The sequence below is a fragment of the Hippocampus bargibanti genome, linkage group LG06, assembly GCF_051943395.1.
Source record: "Hippocampus bargibanti isolate YZ-2025 linkage group LG06, ASM5194339v1, whole genome shotgun sequence".
Classification (NCBI taxonomy): domain Eukaryota; kingdom Metazoa; phylum Chordata; class Actinopteri; order Syngnathiformes; family Syngnathidae; genus Hippocampus; species Hippocampus bargibanti.
Genome location: NC_142739.1, coordinates 4,419,217 through 4,425,524, shown reverse-complemented (window position 1 = coordinate 4,425,524; position 6,308 = coordinate 4,419,217). Strand labels below are relative to the sequence as shown.

Here is a 6,308-nt window from a genome sequence, read left to right as displayed (position 1 = left end):
TTATCTAGAATGTTTTGCATTTGAGAACAATCTCGAGGAGATTCAGGTTAATCACAAGACGAAACCCATGCGACTTCACCCATCCCTTCTGCCATACTGTGTTGCAGAAATAAAAGAAATAAAAAGACACATCCACGCGTCTCGTCTTCATTAATACGGCAGCATCGTGGAGATGAAGACAGTCACTGTTGTGACACCCGTCACATATATATATATAGCGGCTGGATAGCTAAATTGATAATCGGTTTGACATCGGTTTGGCATAGCATATGGGAGACGAGGGTTCGAATCCCGCTTGGGGCAGAGATTAATGAGCACAAAACATCATCCAGTGTGGGTCCTTGGGCAAGACCCTTCACGCTAATGCCTACCTCACACAATGAGAGACAATAAATCGCACTGAGAGCGATCCCGACCGGATGACAGAAACCAATGAGCTGATATACGCTTCAGCATCAGTGATCCTAGAGATGCTTGGCTACAAGAGCAACTGTGACAGCCACGAGATTCGTTACCCACCATGGAAAAGACGGTTGGAGGCTAAGATCAAGGCGGCTCGGAAAGATGTGAGTCAATTGACAGAGACCCAGAGAGGTGTGAATAAAATGCCAATACCCAAGAGGTACATGCAGATAGCCATACCTGTAGCACTCGAAACTGCCAAACAAAGGCTCCAGGCCTTGTCCAGTCGCCTAAAGAAGGACACGAAAGAGAATGAGGACAGAAGAATAAACAGGCTGTTCGCAACACAACCTGCGAAAGTGTACGCTCAGTGGCAGGGTTCTAACAGCAGAGCAGACCCTCCAAGGTTGGAAACTGAAAGATACTAGAAAGGCATATGGGAGAAGGAGGTCGCACATAACAGCATTGCACAATGGCTGGGGACTCTGAAAGACGAGCACAGCAACCTGCCTGAACAGATCCCAGTTACCATCACAGCGGCAGACATACAAGAAGAGTTTCAGGTATGAAAAACTGGACGGCATCAGGCCACACCTACTGGCTAAAGAAACTCACAGCACTCCACGAGCGCCTAGCAGCACAAATGAACCAGTTGCAGATGGTTGGGACTCACCCAGGATGGCTAACCGAAGGGCGAACAATCCTGACAATGAAGGATTCCACAAAGGGTGCAGTTCCTTCCAACTATCGGCCAATAACTTGTCTCTCCACAACATGGAACATGTCAGGCATCATTGCGGCTAAGATAAGTGGACATATGGATCAATACATGAGTAAAGCACAGAAAGGCATTGGTAGAGATACTAGAGGTGCCAAACATCAGCTGCTGGTTGACAGAACAGTTGCACAAGACTGCAGGTCCCGACTTCCCAAGCCTGGATTGATTACAAGAAAGCAAATGACTCGATGCCACACACATGGATCACTGAATGCTTGGAGTTGTATAAGGTCAAAAGGACCCTGAGAGCCTACGTTGCAAACTCAATGAGGATGTGGAAAACCACACTTGAAGTCAATGGCAAGCCACTAACGCAAGTGTCCATCAAATGTGGCATATACCACGGTGATACACTCTCACCACTGCTGTTCTTCATAGGACTGAACCCCCTCAGCCAAATAATCGTCAAGACAGGCTGCGCATACCGCCTCAGGAATGGAGTCACCTCCTCTACATGGATGACAAAGCTGTATGCTAAGAGCAAAAGGGACATAGACTCCCTGATCCACACAACCAGGATCTACAGCAGTGACATCGGGATGTCATTCGGGCTGGAGAAATGTAGTCGGATGGTGACTAAGAGGGGCAAAGTAGTCCACACTGAAGGAGTCTCACTCCCTGGAGGAACAATAGCAGACATTGGAAACAGCTACAAGTATCTCCGTATACCACAGGCCAATGGCAACGTCGAACTAGCAACAAAGAAAGTGGTTACGACCAAATACCTCGGCTGAGGCAAGTCCTAAGAAGCCAGCTCAATTGCAAGAACAAGACCCGGGCAATAAACAGCTATGCCCTGCCAGTGATCAGATACCCTGCAGGAATAATAAGGTGGCTAAAGGAAGAGATTCAGATCACAGATGTTAAGACGCGAAAACTCCTCACCATGCATGGAGGGTTCCATCGCAAATCCAGCACCCTGAGACTGTACACAAGCCGTAAGGAAGGAGGCCAGGGACTCGTGAGTGTGAGAGCCACTGTCCAGGATGAAATATCCAAGCTCAATGAATACATCAAAGAGAAGGCTCCAACGGATAATGTACTCAGAGAGTGTCTCAGACAATGGGGAGCAGAGGATGAGGTGCTGGAAGAGTAGGGACCTATCATAGCTGTGTCCGGCGCCGCCATGGCTGGACATTAGGGATATATAAATAGGGCCGATACGACCAGTCAGACTTTAGTTCACTGACGAAGCCTCTTGGATAGGAGGCGAAACGTCCGAAACCTTCAAATTTGTACAGAAACCTTCTCATCGATGGACCACTCCTGTACGACTGAGAGCTTACACAGACGTATCTCTCTCTCTCTCTCTCTCTCTCTCTCTCTCTCTCTCTCTCTCTCTCTCTCTCTCTCTCTCTCTCTCTCTCTCTCTCTCTCTCTCTCTCTCTCTCTCTCTCTCTCTCTATATATATATATATATATATATATATATATATATATATATATATATATATATATATATATATATATATATATATATATATATATATATATATATATATATATATATCATCTCATCTCATGAGTGAATTAGATGTTTACAAGTGAGGCTCATTTGCATTGAGGTGGGGAATTTCTTCCACCAAATGTATGGATTTTCGCTCATTCTAACCCATGCAAATACTTCTGGTACACCGAGAGAGCATTCTGCTTGGTGTCTAAATTAATGAGATGTTTTACCATCTGCACAATGTCTCTGTTTGCGTCGTAGTTGTAGGTTAGCGCCACACATTCGTGAATTCGGCCCACAGTGCATTTTCTGACCAACATTGGTCATAGAGTGCCGTCTATAAGAGTCAGAAACTATAACTTGTTCAATATGATGACATTCATGAACATGTTCATAAGGCTCAAAATCTCTTTGCTCGTTCCATGATTAAATGGACCAGAACCGTGTTTGACCAACTATGCCGCTATTTAGATATGGTCCAAAAAGGCATAATTTACAATTGAGTTTCTGTCACCAAAGTGTCATTAAGCCTCGCAGTGCTTCAAGGACACACGCTCACTATGCAGCAAAATTGGCAAACAGGTGTAGCAATCCATGTGCTGGAAGAAAAATAAGATCAGACAGCATTTACACATAAGCCATATCAGAAAATAGAATCCTTTGGTGTTGCATTTCTTTGCTGCTTTTTTAATTGATTACACAATAAATATTTTGAAAAGATTGCTATCAGGTATTATTTTTATTTTAAATGTTAAAAAGTATGTAATTCCTGAGGCTGATAAAGACGCATGGCCTGCCACAGGAGGTGCGATCACATTTCTACACGGCTGTCATCGAATCAATCCTGTGTTCTTCCATTATGGTTTGGCTGAAGGCCGCCACAATAATGGACGAAATCAGATTTCCATGGACTGTTTGGACGGCGAAAATAATCAGTGGCACCGCCCCACCCACTCTCGAGGACTTGCACACTGCAAGAATCGAAACAAGGCCGCAAAAAATCCTACTGGACCCTCCACACCCTGGCTACCACCATTTCCAGCTACTTCCTTCGATCCATGTGCACCTAATCCAGCAGGCATTTAAACGGCTTTTTCCCTCAAGCCATTAACTCTCTAAAGAGTCACCCAAATACATTGTATAGTGTATACTGCTTGAAATAATAAAGTGTATGCAGGAATGGATATAATATTGAGTTGTTCTTTTTGTTGTTGTTGTTGTTGCTGTGTAAAATACTTTGGTGAAGTGTTTGGTATAATACCATATAAATAAAGTTGAGTTGAACGGAGTAAATGCCATTGTATCAACATAGAAATACTGAAGCATAGAAAGCCCAAGCGTTCCTCCGAAACAAGGTGGAGGTAGTCACAATATGTTCTGAAAACTATGCAACATTGTTTTTTGAAACTTTCATTGGTCTAAATTTAACTTAAACAATGATATAAATAAAATGTAATGTTAACTTATTCACTGCCATTCCTGAATTTATTCGGGAATTGAAAAAAATTGAAAATATTTTTTTTCTGGTTGTTTTTTCTTGTGTGTGTGTGTGTGTGTGTGGGGTCAAGCAGCGGTCAGACCTCTGGCAATGTTTTTCCCTCCCGCGATGGGGCAGCATTTGCCTTATGTACGGCCGTCCCCACTTTTAATGCAGATAACTCTAGAGCCATGTAACAGATGGAAGAAGCGTCTAAGGTTTCTTACGCCGCATTGAATGTTTCTGTAGTCCTAAAACTCAATATTCTGCAACTTCACTGAACATGACAAAACCCTAGCACTGGAGTGGACACATATTTGCACATTGTCTGGCAGTGAATGAGTTAAAAAATAAAAAAAACATCTAAATAAACCTTTGAAAACACACCATTTATATAAGTGTATTATGTACAGTATTTGAACGTTTGAATGCAAAATATATTTACTGCAGTTAAATACAACTGAAGTATATTTAACACGTGGATTGTACTTGATTTTTTGAAAGGTTTACTCCAATTAAAATTACATGTAGTTTGAACACATTACTTGGGTTAAACCAGAATAACTTGGAGAATTACCAATCTAACCGATGTAAAGAGTGTTTTTTGCTAATTTTAAACAATTTTTGCATCTCAAACATGGAAACACATGTCGTATACTCAGCACAGCTAAATAATGCAAAGATAATACAATGCAGCATTTGTATTAGTTCTCATTAGCTTGTATTCATGTCTTTGACAATACAATACATGCTAATCATTATTAGAAAACAAACTGCTCAGTGTCAGTATTGCACCAATCATATCACACAGGACCCACGAAAGCATACATCTTGAACAATTGTTCCCCATCTTGCCTATACTCTGACACATAGCAACAATACAATTGGGCAATTCAGTTGTAATTGAGCTTTCGTAACAATGGTAGTTTTAGAACAGGGGTCGGCACCCTATGGCTCGCGAGCCATATATGGTTCTTTTGATGATTGCATCTAGCTCGCAGATAAAACTAAATATATATTGTTGCTTTTTTGCTGTTCATTTCCTGTTTAGGCTGCAGTTGGCTGAAAGCGCAATTTGATTGGATGACACTGACTTAGGTGTCACTGATATTGAAACAGATAAACACCCCATTTTGAATGACGGACGAGTAAAAAAAAGAGTACGAGTATTGTACACTTCAGGTTGAATGCACCAAAGGATTTGCCTTTTCGAGAGCAAAGGTTCTGCCGTGATTCTAATTTGCAATGAAACAATATAATTGACGAAACAGTCAAATGCTAGTGGCCATTAAACAATCACCATGCTAACATTAGCATCAGTATACTCTGTAAGAGACAGCAGAAGGAAAGCTTGCAGGCTAATGAGCAGTGTGCAAGCTAGCGAGCAGTAACTTCGCATGTGGACCCAGCAAGTTTCATTTCGATAGTTTGACTGGATTTTTACCAATAATGTGGAACAGAAAACAGTTGCTTTTGTATTAATGGTGAGTATTATCAGTTATTTTAAATAATACATTATGACATTTTATTGAAATCACACATACATATCAATATATGTACATGTATGTGTGTGTGTGTGTGTGTGTGTGTGTGTGTGTGTGTGTGTGTGTGTGTGTGTGTGTGTGTGTGTGTGTGTGTGTGTGCACATGCGTGCGTGTTAGTCTGTGTGTGTATGAATGTGTGTGTGTGGTTCTCACTGGAAAACATTTCTAAATATTTTGCTTGAATGGCTGCCTTAGTCGACCCCTGATTTAGAATATTCAGAATAAATGGTGCATATCCGGCATCCCCACGCATGCAGAAACCAAAAGAGTTTAAAACTGTCACTGAGCTATGCATTTACAGGGATTAAGCAAGGCAGACAGTGCCAAAAACAATGACAGCATAAAGTAACTGCCACTCTTTAAAAATGCAAAGGTTTCTATTGAACAGAGAGTGTAGGACACATATCCAACGGCCATGGAATCCAGCAGCCCAGTGTTGTAACTGCTTTCAACAACATTTGCAAAACACACTAAGGTTTTTATGTATATCCCATGATTTTCACCTCCAGTGCAAAGTGAATGTTTCTTTTGTGTTTTTTCAACAAAAACATATCAATCACATGATTTCAGGTAGTGACATGTAGGGGCCCTACCGCACCCACACACAGGCAACAGTAGATACATGGGCAGTCAGTTGTTTAGCGGCTATTAACTTTC

At 41.7% G+C, this 6,308-nt stretch overlaps 1 pseudogene; it reads left to right on the top strand.

Annotated features, from left to right (window-relative positions):
* Positions 1-419: 419 nt before the first annotated feature.
* Positions 420-1,211, top strand: LOC148896223 (uncharacterized; annotated as a pseudogene).
* Positions 1,212-6,308: the final 5,097 nt, after the last annotated feature.